Below are 24,091 nucleotides of genomic sequence, written 5' to 3'. Positions count from 1 at the left end.
CTTTAGAATATGTTCAAGCATATATTATCAATTTTAAAAAGACTGTAGACAATATAAGTTGTTATATGTTAGACTCATGGTAACCATAGACAAAAATCTAGAGTATGCATATGAAAGATAAAAAGGAACATAAGCATGCTGATAAATACAATAAATAAACCACAAAGAAAGAGAGTAAGAGAAATAGATAAGTACAGAGAAGAACTACAAAACAGAGAACAGTTAACAAAATGACATTAAGTACATACCTACCAATAATTTAAATGTAAATGGACTAAGTTCTCTATTCAAAAGATATAACTCAATGGATCTTTTTTTAAAGACTCAACCATATACTACCTACAAGACACTTCAGATGTAAGAACACACATAGACTAAAAGTGATAAGAAATGATAATCCATGCAAATGGAAAGGAAAAGAAAGTGAAGGTATAGTGAGACAAAATAAACCTAAAAACAAAGGCTGTAATAATGGACAAAGTCATTATAACATGATAAAGGGGTCAATCCAACAACAGGATATATATTTTAAAATATATATGCACTCAACATAAGAGCAGACCTTGAGGGAGAACTATACAACAATCCAAAAATATAAAGGGACATCCCTCACCGGGACACCTGCACCCCGATGTTTATAGCAGCAACGTCCACAATAGCCAAACTGTGGAAGGAGCCTCGGTGTCCATCGAAAGATGAATGGATAAAGAAGCTGTGGTTTATGTATACAATGGAATATTACTCAGCCATTAGAAATGACAAATACCCCCCATTTGCTTCAACGTGGATGGAACTGGAGGGTATTATGCTGAGTGAAATAAATCAATCGGAAAAGGACAAACATTATATGGTCTCATTCATTTGAGGAATATAAAAATTAGTGAAAGGGAATAAAAGGAAAGGAGAGAAAATGAGTGAAAATATCAGTGAGGGTGACAAAACATGAGAGACACCTAACTCTGGGAAATGAACAAGGAGTAGTGGAAGGGGAGGTGGGCAGGAGGTTGGGGTGACTGGGTGATGGGTACTGAGGGGGGCACTTGGCGGATGAGCACTGGGTGTTATGCTATATGTTGGCAAATTGAACTCCAATTAAAAAATAAAAAAAAATAAAGGGACGTCCCATTTACAATAATGGATAGATTATCCAGTCGGACATCAGTAAAGAAACATCAGCCTTAAACAATGCATTAGACCCAATGGACTTAACAGATATATATAGAACATTCATCTAAAGGCAATAGAATACACATCCCTCTCAAGTGTACCTGAAACATTCTCCAAGATAGATAATATGTTAGGCCACAGCACAAGCCTTAACAAATTGAAAGGCTGAAATAATATCAAGTCTACAAGCCATACCACCCTGAATGCACCTGATCTCATCTGAAATCATATCATGCATCATTTCCAACCATAATGGTATGAAATTAGAAATAAATTACAAGAAAACTGGAAAATTCACAAATATGTGAAGAATAAACAACATGCTATCAAAAAACAATGGGTCAAAAATCAAGAGAAAAAAAATTCACTGAGACAAATTAAAATAGAAATATAAGCTTATGAGATGCAGCAAAAGCAGTTTTAAGAGGGAAGTTCAGAGCAATAAATGCCTACACCAAGAAACAAGAATATCTCAGGGATCCCTGGGTGGCTCAGCGGTTTGGTGCCTGCCTTCAGCCCAGGGCGTGATCTTGGAGTGCCGGGATCGAGTCCCACATCAGGCTCCCTGCATAGAGCCTGCTTCTCCCTCTGCCTATGTCTCTGGGTCTCTCATGAATAAATAAATAAAATATTAAAAAAAAAGAATAAATCAACAACACCTCAAGGAAGTAGGGAAAAAAAGGACAAACACAACCTAAACTTAACGGAAGGAAGAAAATAATAAAACTCAGAGTGGAAATAAATAGAGACTAAAGAGATGGTAGAAAAGATTAGTGAAATAAGCTGGCTTTTGGAACAAACAAAATTGCCAAATCTTTAGGTAGACTTATCAAGAATAAAAGGTAGGACTCAAATATATAAAGTCATAAATGAAACAGACATTACGACTGTATTTCTTTACAGAAATACAAAGGACCATAAGAGTCTACATGAACAACAATACACCAATTGGAATGTTTAGAAGACATGAATGAATTCCTAAAAATGTACAACCTACGAAGAATTAAACATCAAAAACTCCAGAAAAACTGAATAGAGGTTGCATCAGTAACCAAAAACCTACCAAGAAACAAAAGTCCAGGACTAGAAAGCTTCACTGGTTAATTCTACTACACATTCAAAGGATTCATACCAATCCTTCTCTAACTCTTCCAAGAAAAAAATAGAAGAGGAAGAAACATTTCCAAACTCATATTATGACGGCAGAATTACCCTGACACACACACACACACACACACACACACACACACACACACAAAGACAAGGATGCCACAGGAAAAGAAAACTACAGGCCAACAATAAATGCCAAAATCTTCAACAAAATCTTAGCACACCAAATTTAACAACACACTCAAATACACATACACTTGAAACTAAAATAATGTCATCTGTCATTTATACCTCAATAGAAAAAATAAGCTCACAAGACGATTCTTATGCAAGCTAATGTTTCATATTTCAGTAATAAGTGTTGGACATATTTCAAGTGAGTTTCAACATTGGAACTGGGGAAAATTTTGATATTTCCAGTTGCTTGAAGGAACCAAAGCTAGTATTGAAAAATTGAGAAACCAGTCTGGGAGATAAGGAACAAAATGTCTAGGGCATGCTGACCCCCTAAGACTCCTGGAATGAAAAAAATGGAATGAAAAATATTTCTTATTCTAGTCAGAGCTCTGACAATTCCATTGGCTTTGATGAAATTCACTTTTCAGGAACACTCATTCATTAACAGTATTTGGTTGTTCTTCGTGACTAATTGAAATGTACTATGATAGGAAACTACCCTTTTATCCTAATAAAACAATTGAAATGGGCTTGATACACTGTTCAAAGCTAAAATTCAAATATTTTAGAGTGAATATTTTAAAAATACCCCTTTGGGTTATCTCTATATTTAGAAATAAACCCATGGCTTAAGCCCTACTATTTAGTCCAATGTTTGCTTTAGTCTGATGGCACAGAGAGAAATAATAAAACTGAAGTGTTGATAAAAATAACTCATCTAATGTATTTTGGCAGCCAAATTCATGGGCTTTGTAGCTGGCCAGCCACAGATCAAATTTCAGATCTATCATATTCTCATTGGATGACATTAGGCAATTTAACCTATGTAAGTATTAATTTCCACCTTTGTAAACTGGGGTTAGTAATAAAACCTACCTTTAAATGTTGAAAAATTAAAATAAGAGCATCCCTATAAAGCAGGGAAACCAGAGTGTTGAGCACGCAACAAACGGTAACTAATGTTATTAGAGTCATCAGATATGTGTTTATAGGACATGTGATTTTAACCTACACACATTATTTTTTCTCTTCTGTAGCAGACAAAATATTTCTTTTCTTAACACACTTCCCATTTTCCTATTCTGTGTTTGCTTGGTAGGACTGTGAATCAGGTTACCTCTTCTTTAAGAAATGGGTGACGACTCATGAATTCACTCATTATCTCCCTACAAGGAATTGAATCTTAAGAGAAAAATGTTTGGAAAAGAAACATTTAGGATAATCCATGAAGAACTTATCCATAATTCCTCCTACCTGTTCCTTGATACAGGTTATATTTCTCTATCTTTTCTTAGATTTGATGAGCTACCTCAATGTGTTTTCTTTAACACATTCATTTTTATTTTCAATAGAACTGTTTTTTAATACTTATAACCAAAAGTCCCTCAATGATGTATTAATATTCATGTTTCAGATGCATATCAATTGACTCTGTATACTCTATAGTTTATAGAAATTTTGTATTTTCATTTGTACAATTCTTTTTCCATTTTTTTTTTTTTTTTTTGAGAGAGCACAAGCTGGGAGTGGGGAGGGGAAGGGAGAGGGCAGAGGGAGAGGGAGAGAGAGAATCTTAAGCAGGCTCCATGCCCAGCATAGAGCCCAATTCAGGCCTTGATCTCATGATCCTGAGATCATGAATTGAGCCAAAATCAAGAGTCAGACGCTTACCTGACTGAGCCACTCAGTTGCCCTCCTATTCTTTCATTTAATGTTATTATATATATTCTAATAATATTAAAATATTTTGCAAGCATCATTTTTAATGGGTACATGCTCTTCCACCATAGAGGAGCATAGTACGTGCTCTTCTATTGCACTTTTACTTATTTGCCTATTTTGACATTTTGGATATTACCGGTTTTTGCTTTTGTAAATTAAGTATAAGGATGTTTGATGACTAATTTCAGTGCTATTATCAACCTCACCAACTTTGTATCTCCTGTTTAACCTAGACCAAATCAGACCAGAGTGAATAAAATTGGAAATCCTTCAACCTCACACTAGACAGTGGCACATGCCCAAACATCACAGACTTTCTCATATCCCTTTCAGCTTGCCCCACTAAGCTACCAACCGCATGTTCCATTTATTTGGGGCTTACCTCAGGAATATAAACAGATATTTGAAATTGTTTTTATAATTTACAATTATATATAAATTTCAATAGGCTAGTGTTGAGTGTCAAAATGTCCCAACACCTATTGGAAAAATAGTCTCTAATTTTGAAAAAAATATTTTAACTGAGCTAGACCATCACAGAAAGTATTTCAGGTGGTACTCTTTAGTTGCATCAACTGTGCCTATACTCCTAGAGCTGGCTTTGCACCATGGAATACAACTATACAACTAAAGAAGCTGAGAAAATATATCTCATGAAAAGGCTGCACTGAAGTGAATTGCAGGAAACAATTCAACAATGCCAACAAGTCAACTTGTAATCATCCTAAGCAGAAAAGGCTGCACTGAAGTGAATTGCAGGAAACAATTCAACAATGCCAAACAAGTCAACTTGTAATCATCCTAAGCAGATCAATGTCATGTCTTCCTTGTGCTTCAGAATTATACTTTTTATGCTTTAGAATCTTTAGGTCTTTCTGAAACCTGAACCCAGAAAGATGACTACTCTTTCTTTATAAATGTAGACATTCAGAATTCTAGATGGTTTACTATGCCTATAAAATCACAGAAATCTGTTAGAATTCATATACTATTCCATTTTTAGAAAAGACACAGTGTAAGTTTTATGTGCAGAGAGGGAATGTAATTTGAGTTTGCTATTATTTGAAGTTTCTTAAAAAGTTCCAGAAATATTAATAGTACATTTTATTTACCCAATTAAAGCAGCTTATTGAAACATAATTCTCATAATTAGTATATTTACTGAGCATCATAAATTAATTTCAATAGTAAGTGAAATCCAAACTAACTTCATTATCTTCCATTTGAAACACAATAACACTTTTGTCTTGGGGGGAGTACTATAATAAGATCAAGTGAATTCAATTTGATTTGGTGATTAGATTTCCCAAAACCAGGTCTACTTTTCTTGGCATGTGTTTGTTACCCCTTCTCTTTGATAGACTGATATTTTTCATTGTTTCCAGGAATGTCACACCCATGAAAGTTTGCTTAGAGCCACCAATTTCAACATAGTATCAATGACCTGATTTGTCCGGTTGTTATTTTCACCCATCTCTTCAATCACTATTATGGAATATTGAATCCCTGATAAACTTAAATGAGCTGTTCCTAGGTGTATTGATCACAAGACCCCTTTAGACTCCTGAAAATTATTGAGGACCCTAGAAAGCTTTTGTTAATGTGAGTTATGTCTATCAATAATTACCAATTTAGAGGGACACCTGGGTGGCTCAGCAGTTGAGCATCTGCCTTTGGCTCAGGGCATGATCCTGGGGTTCTGGGATTGAGTCCCATATTGGGCTCCCCGCGGGGAGTCGGCTTCTCCCTCTGCCTGTGTCTGTCTCTGTCTCTGTCTCTCTCTCTCTCTGTCTCTCATGAATAAATAAATAAAATCTTTTTAAAAAAATAATTGCCAATTTAAAATTAAACCTGAAAAGAAATTGGATTTTTTATTTCCTAATTTATGTAAACCAATTACATGTTCACATTAATAACATAGTTATATGAAAAATAAAACTATATTCTAAAGCAAACAACTAGTGAGAAGAGTGGCATTGTTTTATATCTTTTAAATCTCAGTTGGAATCATATCTACTTCTGATTGTTTCAATATGTTATTTTGGCTGAAGTAAATGAAGAAAATCTGAACACATACACATAAATAGTTAGGCAAGGGACAAGAGTGTTTTAATATCCCATTCAGAGATAATTGTGGATAATCATTCTAGGTACTACAACAAAACCTGACAAATGGTTGTTTCTAAAAGGTTAACTGCAATGTGCAATCTGAAATCATATCAGTGCACTAAAATCCTATCAATGCTCTATTTCATTAATACCCCTTGATCTCTCTTGCATTTTGAATAGATCTTTTATCCACACCTAATTTTTTTAACTTATGCATTGATCTCTTAAATAATACAGGCTTTACTCTGTGAAATATATTGTCAAAGACAAAAATATTTTGAGACTTGTTAAAATGGTAAGGAAGAATTTAATCAGGATGATTGAAACAGGTTTCAAGACTGATATAATAAGGGAGAGAAATTAGGCTCAATTCTGAATACAGCACAGACACCTGTGAATTTATAGCCATTGAGCACAGGGAGAGGGTCAGTGGATGAAAAAATGCTAAAAGCACACACCAAAAGTAGGGAGATTCTTGCTTAACCAGGCCTTTTGCTGGAGTCAGGTCAAGGACTTATGCATCAAAGGTGGGGGATAAGGTACCTGATATTCAGGGCAATCAGATATCAAGGAGTTCTTGATAAACTGATCCAGCATGATTCTTGCCAAACTGAACCATATTTAAGTTACAAGTACATTCTGATGAAGAATACAATGAATAGTAGTACAGTTTGGTTCCACTATTTTGAATCATGCTAAGGTGCCAGTTTTACCCACCAGTGCTTTTGATCCAATTAATGCAAATGTGAATCAGTGAAAAAGGCAACTGCCATCTTAATATTATTAGAACAGAAGTTTTGATCTCATGGACCTCTTAAAAGAGTCATGGAGACTTCCAGAATCTGCAAACCATACTTTGAGGAATTGCTAATATAGATCATCAAACTTTAGGAACTGATTTGTATTACCAGCATATGCTAATCTTTAATCTAATTTACTAGGGGGAGTGGTTCCCTAGGTTGATGTTTTACTACTCTAAACCCATTAAAATGTTTTTAAATGCTTTTGTCTATGTGTGCCTAGAAAAAGGCAGAAGAGACAGAAAAATCAGTGTAAGAGAAAGAGAACATATGAAGGGCTCTATTAAAGGAAAAGTAACCAATGAAGTGGGGTCTAGTTTTTTATTTTGGGCCTCATTCAGACATGTTATTTGCTGTTTTCTAGCCTGGTTCTACAAGAAAGTTAATCCTGAGACAAAGTCTTGCATACAGGTCATTTAGTTAGGAATATAATCCTCTGGAAATATGATCCTCAGGAAAGGAGGGAAAGCCAATAAAATGCATTTTTTTAATTAATTTATTTTTTTAAAGATTTTATTTATTTATTAATGGGAGACACAGAGAGAGAGAGGCAGAGACACAGGCAGAGGAAGAAGCAGGCTCCATGTAGGAACCCGACGTGAAACTCGATCCCAGATCTCCAAGATCAGGCACTGGGCTGAAGGTGGCACTAAACTGCTAAGCCACCAGGCTGCCAATTTTTTATTTTTTGACATAGCTCTCCACCCCTCCTTTCTAAGAGACCAATGCTCAATCTTTTCAGGACCTTCTGAAGATCCTTCTAATCATCTACCCAGGAGAAGAAAAGGGGAGAATACATCCACTGACTTCAGTGCTCCAGGGCTCAAGGATGACCACAAAGGCATTTATTATATCCTCATAGTACTTTTGTATTTAGCATGAATAACTTCAGAGTGTTTTTTGGTCCAAATCCTATGTTCTAGCACTAAAGAAATCTAAGAGCAGAAAGAGAGAGATACAAGGAGAAAGCCAGAGGCACTTCATGGCCAGAGTTAGAGATGAAGCTGAGAGTATGCCATAGGTGTTCAATATGCTGCTTTTGGCCTACTTATATGATCATGGGTCTGTAGAATCACCTATTAGGATCACTTTTAGTATCACCTGATGAGGCCTTTATCCCCACATTCTTGGCCTCACTGTCAGAACTAGGGAGCTAAGGTGGAACCTCTGAAATAATTTATGTGAACTGGTGGCACAGATTAGGCAGTCAATGTGAGTCATGTAGGAAGGTGCATATGCCTGATGTTAGAGATATCTGAACATCTAGACCAAACCAGTAGGTTATAAATATCATCAACTTGAAGGAGGTTTACGTTCGGCTATATGTGATATTGTGATTTATGGTGAGAAATATATATTTGATCCTGTCCTTGTTCCTGGTATAGATCTCCTGAAACCTTTGAAATTTCCTGTGATGAGTAGCATAAGGAGATCCTGTGTTATGTTAATTAGGTGACTTTTAGAAAGCACTTGGATTGGGGCTGGTTCTCAATGGAAATAACCACATGATTATAGGGTTGGAACTTCTAGTCCCAACATCCCTTCCTGGGAGAGGAAAGGGACTGGATATTGAGTTAAACTGCCAATGGTTAGTGATTTAATCAACCATGCATATATGATGAAGCCTCCATAAAACCCCACAAGAATGGTGTTTGGAGATCTTCCAGACTGGTGAATACTTGGAGATTCAGAGAGAATGGCATAGTTGGAGAGGGCATGAAGCTCCACACCCCTTTCCCATACCTCACTCCGTGCATCTCTTCCATCTGACTGTTCCTAGTTATATCCTTTTATAATAAACTGGTAACATAATAAGTAAAATGCTTGAGTTTATGACTGCCTTTAGCAAATTAATCAAACCAATGGGAACCTCTGATTTATAGCCTAGGTGTAACTGGCATCTGAAGTGGTGGTGTGGCAGCCTTTTAGGGACTGAGCTCTTACCTGTGAGATAGGACTCTATCTCCAGGTAGATAGCATCAGAACGGAGTTGAATTGGAGAACTGCTTGGTATGGGAAAAAAAACCCAACACATACACACTGGAATTGGGGCGAGAATCATACCATACAAAAACAGACAACTACCAAAGTAACAAGCAGAAATTTTTATACCTTCTATCATTTGGATGGATTCATAAAGCTCTTATTTTCTAAACACAAATAAAAATAGCAGCTAACACTTATGATACTTTGAGTTTGGTATATGCACCATTGATAACTGGGTGCCTGTATGCTGCTGACTTGTCTCCAGTGAACACTCACTGTCACTCTTTGGCTTTAACAGCCCAACCACCTAATTTAAGAGACATGAAAATGACCAGGCTATTTGAAAGAGCCCTAGTTCAGCAGTTTAAGAAATTATTCAGAGATGAGTTTATAAATTTATGTATGATCAAGAATTATTTTAATAGAACTCAAAATCACAACAATTTGGAAATAAACTTAAGTGTTCCAAAATACAGGAAATATTTTTAGGTAATTTTTGGTAAATGGTATCATGAGCTATTCTGAAGACATTAAAATGTTGTTTGGAAAGATAAGGAAATCCTCATAATCTAAGTACCTTATAAAAATGAAAAATATACAATTTCATATTCAATATAACAGTTGTGATAGAAAAATATATGCACAGAAACTGAAAAGAAAAAAATGCACTCAGTTTAACATTGCTTACATCAAACAGGTTTATGGATAATTTGTTTTCATGTTATACTTGCCAATATCTTCCCTCTTTTTATATTGAGTACATGATATGCTATTAGAAAAAAAACAGTTAATACTCAAAGAAAAAGCTAAAAAGAGGGTACAAAGAGTTAACTAGCCAATGTGATTGAAAGATCAAAAACAATTCAAGAATTATTAAATATTTAACAGGCCAACCTATTTTTCACTGATTTCTGTCACCCACATCAAGCCTAGACTTGGTTAGTAATTTTTCTTCCACCAGAATGCATTGTAGTAGAGCTAATCAAAGCATCTGTACCCTGACTCTTCTAGAAGGCTGCCTATCTCTGTTTCTGCCAGTTTAGGGCAGGCTACCATCATCATTTCTGCACTTTGGGATTCCAACAGCTATTTCCACCTATGAAATAGTCAGAAAATTCTGGAAGAATTTCTAGACTTAGTGGCAGATTTCCTGAGGCCCAGCGGATGTTGCTGATGGAGCCCAAGGTCCCAGTGGGACGTGGGGTATGTTACATAAGGCTGGAACAAAGCTTATAGGGGTCATCATCAATGCTGAATAAATTTGGTCTATTTTTTCCCCTGTATTCATACTTTTCCCTGTGAAGTGATGCTCTTCCATCCTGCTCCTGCAATAGCTATAAAGTTATCTGGCTCAATTCATTACTGAAAAGAACTCTACATTTTACCTATGTGAGGATTCTTTGGATACTCAAAATCCAAAATATGGCTTAAACATTTCTTTACTCTTCTTTTCAAAGTCTGGCTTCTGTCCACAACTGCCTGCCTTTCTAAGAGCACCCACACATCCTTCTTGCTTGACCCCCTTTCCACCTTCTTTTGTTATACTTTTTACTTTAGATATGACTTCATAATTCTTCCATCTCTTATAAAAAAAAAAAGGTTGGAAGTGCCATACTTGCAACTGCCCTAATAAAATCAATTTCCTGTGGACCTATATATTTTTTGGAGTGGACCTATAATAGAATTTTTCTCTTGCTAAAATTGATCATTTCTTCTAAAATAATTCTTTGGCATATAGTGAAGAAGAATTAGTACAATGGTGTACAGCACAGTTGTTTTAGAAACTTGAAACAGTATTCCAATAAACAAACAATCCTAAAGTTTGTATGGAACAACAAAAGACTCTGAATAGCTAAAGCAATCTTGAAAAAGCAGAACAAAGCTGGAGGCATCACATTCCCTGCTTTCAAACTATAGTACAAAGCTAAAGTAATCAAAACAGTAGAGTACTATAATAAAAACAGACACATAGATCAGTGGAACAGAACAGAGAGCCCAGAAATAAATCCACGCATATACAGTCAATTAACTTATAACAAAGAAACCAAGAATATACAATGGGAAAGGGACAGTCTCCACAATAAATGGTGTTGGGAAAACTGAACAGCCACATGCAGAAGAATAAACACAGACCACTGTACTACCCCATACACAAAAATTAACTCAAAAGGTATTAAAGACTTGACTATGAGAGCCGAAACTATAAAAATCCTTTAAAAAGTAGTAATTTCATTCACATCAGTCTTGGCAATGATTTTTTTTTTTGGATCTGACCCCCACCGCAAAGGGAACAAAAGCAAAAATAGATAGGTGGGAGTACATCCAACTAAAATTTTTCTGCAAAACAAACCAAAAAAAAAACACAAAACAAAACAAAATAAAAAGGCAATTTACTGAACAGGAGAAAATATTTACAAATCATATATCTGATGAGGGGTTAATATCCAAATGCATAAAGAGCTGATAAGACTCAGTAGTCAAAAACCCAAAACAATATGATTTAAAAATAGCCAAATATGTGAATAGATATTTTCCCAAAAAAAAGACATATAGATGGGCAAGGGGTGCATGAAAAGATACTCAATATCAGCAAGCAGGGAAATTTAAGTCAAAACCCCAGTGAGATATCACCTCATACCTGTTAGAATAGCTATTATCAAAAAAAAAAAAAAAAAAAAAACCAAGAAACAAGTGTTGGCAAGGATGTGGAGAAAAGAGAACCTTCATGCAGTGTTGGTGGGAACATAAATTAGTACAACTATTATGGGAAACAGTGTGGAGGTACCTCAAAAAATTAAAAATAGAACTACCATATAATCTGACAATTCCATTTCTGGATATTTATCTGAAGAACAGAAAAACTGCAACTTGAAAAGATATATACACTCTCATATTCATTGCAGCATTATTTTCAATAGCTAAGATATGGAAACAACCACAGTGTCTATCAATAAATGAAGAAAGAAGATATGATATATACAATGGGGTATTATTCAGCCTTAAAAAGGAATGAAATCTTGCCATCTGAAACAACATGGATAGACTCTTAGGGCACTATGCTAAGTAAAATGATTCAGACAGAGAAAGACAAATATCGTGTGGTCTCAAATATATGTAGAATCTTTAATACATACATACATAAATAAGCAAGCAAGAAAAAAACCAGGATCATAGACAAAGAACAGATTGGTGGATGTCAGGGGTGGGATTTGAGGGGTGAGGGAAATGGGTGAAGAAGGTCAAAATGTACAAACTTCTAGTTATAAAATAAGTCAGGCGGATATGATATATAGCATGGTAACAATAGTCAATAACACTATATTTCATGTTCAAAAGTTGCTAAGATGTTAAAAGTTCTCAAAAAACAAAAAAATTATTTCACTACAAAATGGGATCTTGGCTTCCACATTCCCTCAGTACTTGATTAAACCATGATTAATGTTGCTTACAGGGGAGCATAAGTAGAATTTCTTATTAATTTGCAATGATGGACAGTTTTCCACAAATGCTATGGACTGGTTTTCATAAGTTGTTTTCAAAAAACAACTTTTGCATGAAAATTTGGGGTTGAAGAATGAAAAAAAACATATAATCTTTTATGTATAAGGAGCCATATTTGAAAACAAATTTATGGTGGATATCTTATATATAGGGGTACTTTATGTTCACCAAATAATAAAGATATAGCAATAAAGAGAAAGCAATATCATATGAAATTAGCAATAATGGTGATGATTTCTGTTAAAAACAAAAATCTTTCAGGATTTTCCTCTTCTGAATGTTCAGGACACTTGGTAGCAAGTGTAAAAAGGAGGCTCCTCTTACTGGGAGATATAAACCAAAGATTGTTTTTGCATTATCTGTCTCCTAATTGTGCTGCGTTATCCATGTGGGCAGAGACGTTCTGAGGACCAGCATCAACAGCATCTGCTAGCTAAGGGAGGTCAAAGTGAAAAGACGTGGGGGTTCCTTGTAATATAAATTCACAATCATGAGACATTTTATTTTAGGCCTGCCATTTGCACATAATGCATACAGACCTTCTCAGAATGTTCAGTAGCAGTTGTCTGTACCCGATTTATGACTTTAGCTATGTTCTACTTTCTGGTGTAGCTGTTGGTCTACTGCTTCTGAACAGAAACATGACTGAGTTCTTGCATTGCCCTCAGACCTGGACCTTTGGTACCCTGTGTGTTAATAAGCAGTGCTTCAATGAAGGAGCACATTTGTGTGTTCATTGCGTGGACAGCACTCTGTACATGGGTATGCTTTTACCCTCAAGAATATTACAGCTCAATGGTTATAATTTTCTTAATATTATAACCTACTCTGAGCCTACTCTGAGGCTTAATATCTCTCAAAATACATCGACACCCTGAAAACCATAGGTAATTTGTTGTATATAGCAAATAAAGTAAAGCAAAACACTGTCACACCTAGGTCTATTTTACTTCTATTTTAGATAGATATGACACCTATCTCTGAAGCATAAAAACAAACCCTTTTCCTGGGCAGATATATCCCTTTGCCAAGGTATAGATATTAGTAATGTGCACCTATCTCTTTTCAGCCCCCAACTACCTGCTTGGTTGGGTGACCGCAGGAAGAGCCTACCCAACCATACATGTGCCCCTAATCATTGCTTACCAATTCATAAAGTAAAGGTTACATCAAAGAGCCAGACCCATGATAATTATCCCTCAAGAATTAAGCTAGTTTTAACTGGTGGTACCCAGGACACATTATTAAGTTCTTAAAATCCAGGTAGAACTTAAGGACATTTTAAGCTGGACAGTCTAAAGAATGCTGTGTCAGGTACTTTCAAACCACATCAAAAATATGTTCCTGTCTGTTGTATTTCTACAGCTCCCCTATGGTTCTTACTTTCCCTAGCATCTAAACTGCTGAACATAAGTAAGTTTCTGGGGCATTTCATAGTTCTCCAACACTCAAACATCTTGGGCCTTGCCATAGACCTCAACTGTTATTAAGAAACACTTTCTTAACCCTTCACATTTGTATTCCTAGATGCAATATATTGAAGACTGCAGATGCATCAGGTAAGAAGTTTTTAGGCAGAGAGCATAAACAAATGTAATAATCAAAATGTGCTAAGCATTTTCTTGAATGCACAATAGTACACTCTCACAGTAGTCTTAGGAGGCACTCGGTACCAATTCTATTTGGTGAAGAAATCGTGGCTCAGAGAAATTAAATAATTTGACCAAATTCACTTATACTGAAACTATAAAACTAGAGTGGTCTGGTGAGAAAAGCTAGATTTCAACTACTTCATTATATTTCCCTAAGGTTAATATACTGTTACAAATTCAGAAGTCAGAAGTCTATGTTTGTTGAGATATGCATCTAATCTATACAGTATGGCCAGCAAGTGACTTCTCATGGCCTCATTGGATACCTTCTATGACAGGATAAAGAAGATCCCAAGAGCAGGCAGGCTTCCATGATGGAAAAGTCATAATTACATAGAGATGTTATACTGAGTTGAGACCAGCCACCTTGAAATTTCTATCTAGAGCTGCTTGTTTTGCCTTTTATATATAAACAGAACAAGTTAAATCTTTCTCTTCTGTGTATCCACATAACAGAATGAAAGACCATTCTCATACTTTCATAACCTGTCTTCTGTCCCACCCCAGCTGAAATTTTCTGCTCTTAGACTTGAGCATTCTCAGATTATGCAGTTGTTCTTCATATGCTATCACTGGGTTTGCATACCTCTCTATCATACTGGGGATTGTTATCTGCATGTGTTAGATATAAACAAAAAATTCTCTATTATGATGTTCCAAACTGGATAAACACTACAGGTGTCTTTGACTAGTATGATATAGGGATGATAAGACTATTTGGTGAATCGTGGTTTTTGTCATGCAGAGCTAGTTATGTTTCCTGCCAAATTTTGGCCAATAGTTATTATTAGGAAGAGTTGAGTTCACTATACTTAACATTTCAACTATGGAAGAGATTTTTTCCTTCAGAGTGGTATTATTTTCTCATCCTCTTTAGTCAATACCTACCCCTCACTGGATTAAATGTAAAACCAATTCTCACTAACAAGGAAGCAGAATTTAAGAATGTTTTTGTAGAGAGACAGACATTAAATTTAATCCTCACGTTGTTACTCCAGACTTCTATGACTTTGGAAAATCACATAACTCCCCTGAGCTTCAGCTTCCTTTGTATTGAAAAGAGACTTGGGACGCCTGGATGGCTCATGAGTTGAGCGCCTGCCTTCGGCCCAGGGTGTGATCCTGGAGACCTAGGATTGAGTCCCACATGGGGCTTCCCTGCATGGAGCCTGCTTCTCTCTCTCTGCCTGTGTCTCTGCCTCTCTCTCACTGCATCTCTCATGAATAAATAAATAAAATCTTAAAAAAAAAATTAAGAGATTCAAGGGCCCAATTTGAAATGCAAAATATAGCACCTAATTTATGTGGAGGCTTATAAAGATTAATTCAAATGTTTATAGATGACATAGAAGATGTCTGGCTAGTAGAATTTTAGAAACTAGATCTCATTCTTCCATTAGTTAGGGAGAACTTGATGACTGGAACATGTCTCACTCCTCTGTATGTCCCTACTACTTACTATAAGCACTGATACGTAAGAATATCCTAAGTATATTTTCCATGAGTGGTCCCAGATCTGTGTATAAGACCTCATCCTTTAGCTCTTAAAAGTCCTTCTTCCAGGGTGACTGGGTGACTCAATGGTTGAGCGTCTGCCTTTGACTTAGGCCGTGATCACGGGGTCCTAGGATCGAGTTCCACATTGGGCTCCCCATAGGGAGCCTGCTTCTCCCTCTGCCTATGTCTCTGCCTTTCTGTGTTTCTCATGAATAAATACATAAAAAATCTTTAAAAAAAAAAGTCATTTTTCCAAGGGAGCTAAGAGCAGGAAGACCTTGTTTCACCCTCAGTACCATATGCTAATTATTCCCATTATTTAAGTCACATCTTGGGACAATTGCCTGAGATTAATGGCAAGAGATTATTAGAATTCATATTATAAATATGCATCTCAGTCCCTGTGGGGGAGGAAGACTGTGGAAAAAGGTTTGACAAGCAGTTGAAATTCTATATCCCCTCCCTATGTGCTGTGATTACAACTGCTATCAGTGCATGTCAAACACGTGAGATGTGTCTCTCAAGAGAGTAGAGCCCACAGTTCCATCAAACATCAATGGCAGTGTCATGACAGATCAGAAACAATAAGTTGTCTTCAGTCTTTTTAAATACATGTGACAGTCATATTTATACCAAATGATTTAACAAGATTAATGTTATTCAAGTCAGTACCTAGAAATTAATCATTTTATGATTATTTTGGTGTTAATAAGACACTTTAAAGGAATCATTTGACAAGGACTATTCACACTAAATTAAGAGGGAAAGCACAGATGTCAAAAGCTAATTATCACTGGACAAATTATACAGAGGGATAGGACCTATGTCTCAGAAAGAGACTCCTTACTTTTGGAAATCTCTCTTTAGGTTACTTTATCTGAACCTGGCCTCTCTTCTCTCAGCTACCTCTCTAAAACAGCCAAAGTAAGTCATCCATCTTGATACTTCTGTTTTAGAGTCACTTTTAGAACCCAAATAAAAATTATCATCATCATCACCAATAAAGTTTACTCAGCAATTTTCATCCTATATAAATTGTACCTAAAACACTGCTATTATACAGAAATATCATCATTATTTAGCTAAAGAAAACAGAGTACAGAGAGAAAAAGTAATTTTTTCAAGCTCTATTTATTTAGGCAACACTGGTTGTTTTCTTATAGATCAAAACCTTTGCCCTCAGTGCTGTTTCAGGACTGTTTCTTTCTGTTATAGCATGTTCCTTCTTCAGAGAACAAATTCAAGTTTCTCAAACCAAATTAACAGTGAACCAGTAGGTAGTATAAAGTTAAAATTTGAGAAAAGTGCCACACATTCCTTTGAAATATTGTATTTGTTAGTTCTAGAATTTCTAGAACTGGTTCTCTTATCATTTGCCTTTTTTTTCCTGAGATTTCTCAACTTTTTATTCATTATGAGCATATTTTCCTTTGTCTTATTAAGCATAATTATAATAGCTGCTTTAAAGTCACTTTTAATTCCAATATTTAGGTAATTTGGGGGCTTTCCGTTTATTATCGTATTTTGAGTATTGGTCATGCATTCCTATTTCTTTGTATATTGAATAATTTTGAATTCTATTCTGGACATTGTGGATATTATGTGTTGGAGTCTCTGGATTCTGTTATATTTCTCAGAAAAGTAAAGCATTTTTGCTTTAGCAGGTTATTAACTTGGTTGGACTCAAAGTATAAACTCTTTCTAGGAAAATAGCTGAAAATTCCTATCAGTTCTTTTTTTTTTTTTAATCTATGTTGCTTAGTGTCTGCCCTACACATGTATGGTTCAGGCATTCATCGGGAGATTTGGGGAGGAAATTTGGGGATTCTTCTATCTTCTTTCCATGAACCCCTGCCCTAACTTTCCAGAGACTGTGTACTTCACAAACTCTGTCCTCTAGTTCTATAGACCAGGAAGACTGGGTTTTCAGAATTTTAGACACCCACTATGGCTCTAACTGTGGACTACCCTCATTTAAAGAAAGAGAGGGAAGTTGGATAGGGGGAGAGGGAGGGATGGGGTTGGAGAAGAAAGGAGGCAGAGAGGGTGGGAGGGAGGGACAGAAAGAGAGAGAAAGAGAAACTTATTGAGTGTTGCTTCCTTTCAAATTTTGACTCCTTCCTAAAATCTGTTTATTTTTGTTTAGTCAGTACCTTTAGGAAGTTTTGTTTTTTTTCTGTATTGGCTCCAGAATTTATAGCTGTTGTCCATGGGGAGTTTGGTGTGATAGGCACTTACTTGGCTATACCAGAAGGATTCTTTTTTGAGAATATGAACAATCTTCCCTTAATAAACATAAATGAGCACATGCAAATGAATATGCATACTCACAGATATGCAATGTAGCGGGCATATTTTCAAGAGTTAATGCATCTCTGAAACCTGTACCTATGGTAGATCTCAGGTCAACCAATCTCTGATCCCTGTGCCTGGTGCTGAGATTAAAAACTGAATACGATTTAGTCCCTACTCTAACAGAGGAGAAGTAATAAACTTTTTTTCTTAAAGTGCAAGACAGTAAAAATGTTAGGCTTGTGGACCAGCCACAAGATCTCTATCACAACCTCTCAACTCTGCCATTATAATGCAAAAGCAGTCACAGACAATAGATAAATGATAGGTGTAGCTACTGTCATTTTCCAAGAGAAAAATAAGCCACAGACCCATGGGCTGTAGTTTGCTGACCTTTGTTCTAGAAGAGAGAGAAAGAATAAAGAGAAAAAGAGTAAGTGTTTGGAAAAGTGTTAAAGAGAAATTCAGAATAATGAAGCAAGAGAGATTGTGATTACCAAGGGAGGATACGGACAATGTGACTTTGTTTAAAAAGCCGAAGAAAATAGCACAAATCTCATAAAATCTGTTTCATCTTTTTACAGCAAAGATTTAAACATCAAACAACCAGTTTTATCCCTGGTTTATGCATAAGAGTCACCTCTTCATCAGTTCTGTAAAACTCAAACTCCACATCTAGTTGTTCTGTTTTGAAGAGTTTACTTATTCATTTGAGAGAGAGAGCATGCAAGCAGGGGGAGGGGTAAAAGGTGTGGGAGAGGGAGTGTCTCAAGGAGCCTCCACACCTGGGCTCAGAGCCCAATTCCAGGCTTGATCTCATAGCCTTGAGATCATGACCTGAACCAAAATCAACAGGCCAAATTTTAACTGATAGAGCCACCCAGGCTCCCCCAAATCTAGTTTTTGGTTAAATGTTACATCAGCTTCTCACTGTTCCACAGCTATTTACAGTCTTTATTCCCTCTGGTGGAGGTGTTGAGGAGATATGTCATTTATTTATTTACTTATGTGGCCCTATATTGAGTGTGGTAATTATTACATAGTGCATACTAAATATAGAGATCTCAACAGATGATAGGAAAGAAATTCATTTAAGTCAATACAAAACAGAGTAATAATAACCTTTTAAGAGACATGTACACAATGCATTAATGTTCACAAAGCAAAAAAATTTTAGGATCATGTCTAAATGAAAGGATCAGTAAAACTTACATAGGGGAAGAATATATAAGCTATGTATTGAAGATTTTTTAAAAACAATAAGAAACATTTTTACTTTGTTTTCCTAACAATTAAATGTTACACATTTACCTGGGGAAGAAGATTCCTCAACTTCCTCTCCCTAATCCAAAAATGCTTCTATTTCGTTGTTGACTTCTTCCCTCACTTCTCATTAGGAGGAGGGAATAGTAATTTGATATGTCCTCATGTGTTAGTGGACGGAGTCACTGTGGAGGGCAAAATTAAGCACTCATATTTTCTTATCTAGTTGGTAGAACCACAATCTTTTTAGCCAAACCTCCATGCCTATTGGACATTACTTTTGACCACTGTATTTGTGACCATTCAGGAAGTAGTACTATTTCCAGATATTAAGATGGACGTGGGACAAAGCAAACGAGTCTATTTACTGCTTATATTAAATTTGGTAGTTCTAGCCCAGCTTTTTCTGGTGCCTGCATGTGGTGGCTTGAGTTTTAGTCTATGAGTCTATGAATAATAATAAAAAGTATCTTGTTTCCCATGTAGTTATTGTTTTTTTAGGTGGAAATCTTCAATTTGCCATAATACAGTCCTATGAGGAAATAATATCAATTGGTTGGAATTAGTTTGGAGATAAAACCTGTTTTCTACATTTGCTCTGTGGCCATTCTTCCTAGAAGCACATATATGCTCGTTACATTTTTTTGGGACAATTGGATATATATTTATATCATTCAACTATAGGTTTTCCACTAGGGCTACTCTGAAGTTGTTAGGGGTCACCATGGAGCATTATTATACAAATGTGTGGGAAGACTCAGTAGGAAAATTCAATCAGAAAATTGTCAGGGGTCAGCCCAGGTGGCTCAGAGGTTTAGTGCCGCCTTCAGCCCAGGGCTTGATCCTGAAGACCTGGGATCGAGTCCCACATCAGGCTCCCTGCATGGAGCCTGCTTCTCTCTTTCTCTCTCTCTCTCTCTCTCTCTCTCTCTCTGTGTGTCTCTCATGAATAAATAAATCTTTAAAAAAAAAAAAAAAAGGAAAAGAAAATGGTCAGTGATCATAGAAGCAAAATTCAAAGTTAAACACTCTCAACTCACTAAAAGCCCCTTGAGAAATCACTGGTTGTATGTATATCTTTGGAATGTATTGGCAATCACCCATTCCCCAACAGCAGATAAAGTTGTATAAAACCAGAATCTTCTTAAAAAATCAGTTGAAGAGATTTAGATTTTCTTGACTACCTGGTGACTGGAAAAGTAAGTATATCAGCAAAGATGTAGAGTATTGAGAGATAAATCACTTACTTCTAGATGAGACAACTATGAGTTTTGAAGGAAATGGGGGGGGGGGTTAATGGCTCGTTAGGACCTAAAATTAAAATATACCTTAACTTTTAGCAGTCTTAATATTTAGCTACTAGATGTTTTAAGATATTATATCAATGGTGTCATACATATTTTCATGAGTTGCTCAAACTGTTGTCCATGAATTCTTTGTATCAGGATCATCACCTGGGAAGTTTGTCAAAAATGCAGATACCTACTTACCATCCTAAACTTCCTGAATAAAAATCTCAAAGTGGAGGTGCAATGCATGAGAATCTTACATTTTTAACCCAGCATAATATTTTACAAACTTAGTATTTTACAAACTAAACAACTGTTTAGGCCTGAGCTTAAACTTCAATCAGTCTTGTTGCTCCACAAATTCTTAACAAAACATTAGGCTATAGGTCAATGTATTAGACTTAAGCTAAGGCTCTTAATGATTAGAATCTGAAACTGATTAGAATCTTAAAAATTAGTACAAGTTTCCTCTTCCTCTTCCTCTGTCTTTTTAAACATAGTTTCCTTGGGGTCATGTTTTAAAGTTCTTCAAAAGCAACAAGAGTAAAGAGAAGTAAAGTAAACATCTAGTATGAATTTAGAAGGTTAAGAAAAATAAAGCTTTTTTTCTCTTTTTGTGCTCTAAGTCATGTATTATTAAAAAAAATCTAAGTTGTTTTGTTGTGATATAACATAGGTCTCTTATATAGCATGCTTGTTTTAATGTTAGATAATAGCCAGACTGAAGCCTCAAGCAAGCAGGGTTTGCAGGAATGTACAGCACAATCTGTAGAAAGATGACAATTTAAAAAATTTAAATGTCTAACACGAGGCATCCATCAATAACACCATAGCTAAGTCATTGCTCAGTGCAATGTCCATATAAATATGTTGAAGTGAATACCTTTCTACAGGCCTTAAACTCTCATTTGACTCTGCCTTGGCAGAATAAAATAGGATTTTTACAATATCTGATATAAATGCATTTAGATTCTGATGACATATTTTTGAAAATGACTGTCAAAAAATCAAATCAGGGTGCAGAAAGTGACTTTATGTTGGTTATCTATAAAGGCAAATTAAAGTGGGGAGAAGTGGCAATTTTGTGAATAATTCAGGGAAGTGAAGGAAAAATGTAGTTTGAGTTCTGAATTATTTATTCAGGCTTTCTAGGTTGATCCAATCCATCATGGTCATTATTCAATTTTACTTTTCCTGTGCCGCTGTAAGCTGTGGTGTGTTCCTTCCAGTATGATTCTAGTATATTCACAACCAGTGGTCTGAATGGGTTTTCCCAATCTTCTCATTTGTATGCAATGATAATTATGGTAGTAGTAAACATTTATTGAACATTTATGTGCCAATCACAGCTCTAATTACTTTGCTGCTCATTTATCCTTTATAACAACTCTAAGAAGTAAATATTAATATTTCTACTTTGTAGATGAAGGAACAAGACCCAAACAGCTTAAATAACTTGTGCAACTAGCAAGTAGCAGATCCTGAAGCCAAAATGAATATCTAATTCTAAAGCCTTGCTTTTATCGACTCTACTACACTGAGAGCTTTAAAAAATAAGTCTGATTCAAAGACAACCTTGGTGTTGCTTTTAGCTCCCATTGCATTGCTTGGTTAATGGCAACTAGAGCATGAGAGAAAAAGATGGGGATGACTACATAGCACTGCATGGGGGATCAGGCTTCCTGAGACTGCAGAGTTATCAGCTACAGCAGCCTGCAAGTATGTGAGGGCTCAAGATTGCTTGATGGAAATGGGAGGTTGAAGGGACAAGGCAGGTTAATTTCCTCTCTTTTCTCTCCTCCGTGGAGGAAGATACAATCTTCTTTTCAGTCCTTCTCGAGAAGTTGTATGCGGCAAACATTATCTGCTGACTGTCCTGTTGGTCTGTGGGCAGCTTTCTGTGAAGTGGCCTCTGGTATGGAGCAGCACACATCCTATCACTTTGCTCCTTCCTTGCCTCACCTCTTTTTAATCTCATCTTCACTGTCCTGGGCTTATACCTCCCCAATAAAATATCAGCACCCAATGGGGTGTCTCCGTGCCTTCTTGGCAGTCCTGGGCTGAAACAATAGTCAACACGTGTAGAGTTCCTCTAAGCGCCAGACCCCATTCTCAGTGCTTTAGGGACAATAATTCATTTAATCCTGGCAACAACCTACTGAGGTATTATCATCAACCCATTTCCATTTTACAGTTAAGGAAATGAGGATACAGAATGGTGAAGTTTTTCTAGAGAGCATAAAAAACAATGTCCTCTACATGTTTGTTACACATGAATACATAAATGAATAAAAGGAAACTTGTTCAAGAGAATGACATAATCAGGAAAATTCCACTTCTAAAATTCACTGGTTGCTGCTGCTTCTATTATTGCACTATTTGGTGGAGGAAAAAAGTTTTCAGCCCTGGATCTAGCAAAATGAATTGTATAGACTAGATACTCAGAATTTACTTGTTAAAATAATGCATATTTCCTAGGTCTGGGTGTTTTTTTTTTTAACATATATAAAATAGTTCTTTAAACATGCAAAGACCTAGAAGAGATTGAATAACATTGCTGTTGCATGGTTCAGATTATGAGAAAAGGAGCTCAGATTATGAGGAAAAGTAATGGTGGGGAAATTAACATGGGAGACGCCTTGCCACACCTTTGCTTTATGTAAAATAGAGCTGAATTGTTGTAATTCAAAATTCCTTAGAGTTGCAAGACCAACAATAAACAAAGAATAACAGCTACTGCCATGAAAATCAATGTGTTGTCTAGAAAAATAAACAGTCAAGAAGTGAACATCTTTTTCTGTGCCCTGTGAATTTTCCTTGGCATGAGTTGATCCTTTGTCAACAATCTTTGTTTCCTATTTGATATGAATGTGCAGTGCAGTGGCCCTTATTCAAGTATTGATGAAAGCATCAAGAGACATCAGGAAGCTTAAAGATTTGATGAAGACTGGAAACAAGTGACCGGGAAATGAAAGTGACACAACATTGTCAACCATTAACCCAAAGACCTGAGTCTTCTAAAATGGTTGGTGTCTCAGATTTTCTCACATATTTCTGCATTTTCTTTCTTTCTTTTTTCAGTTACTGCATATTTTTTAAAGGAGCAGATTGGTTTATAATGAATTGATTTTGTGTGAAAAATGGAATACCAGAGTTTAGACTGAAATTTAAATTAAGCTCAGTTTATTTTACCATATTGTAATTTCCTGAAAATTCTTTACAGTCTAAGAGCCAAGTTTTTAAAGCATGCTATTTTCCATTGTACTGTAATCAAGCATCCAACTCACAAACCACTTCTACACTTAGGTCTAAGGGAAGCTTTGGGTGTTTTCATTTCATTTTTGGGGAGCTCTCGCATATACTGTTATTTGCCAGGTGGATCTTACAGAGCTAGAAAATGTTGATGGGGGTGATCTGTAAATCTTTGGATAAATAGGACAAACTCCCTCATCCTTTTGTACAACTGAGAAATTCCTACTGTTTAGGGTTGAGAGCAGTTGTATCTTCCTCAACTGGCTCCTGTAGT

General features: G+C 36.0%; 1 long non-coding RNA gene across 2 annotated transcripts in view; it reads left to right on the top strand.

The window, feature by feature from the left end:
- LOC144289656 (uncharacterized) overlaps positions 1–23,827 on the top strand; it is a 469,344-nt gene extending 445,517 nt beyond the window's left edge. Inside the window, exon 15 of one of the 2 annotated variants that reach the window (XR_013357504.1) lies at positions 23,442–23,827. This is a non-coding gene — a long non-coding RNA (uncharacterized LOC144289656). Of the gene's footprint in view, positions 1–7,827; positions 8,860–23,441 lie in introns of those variants that run through there. The other variant, XR_013357505.1, reaches the window with a different exon arrangement.
- Positions 23,828–24,091: the final 264 nt, after the last annotated feature.

This window comes from Canis aureus, chromosome 19, assembly GCF_053574225.1.
Source record: "Canis aureus isolate CA01 chromosome 19, VMU_Caureus_v.1.0, whole genome shotgun sequence".
Taxonomy (NCBI): Eukaryota; Metazoa; Chordata; class Mammalia; order Carnivora; family Canidae; genus Canis; species Canis aureus.
Note: the sequence above shows the minus strand (reverse complement) of the source record. Positions and strands in the feature narration are given on the sequence as shown.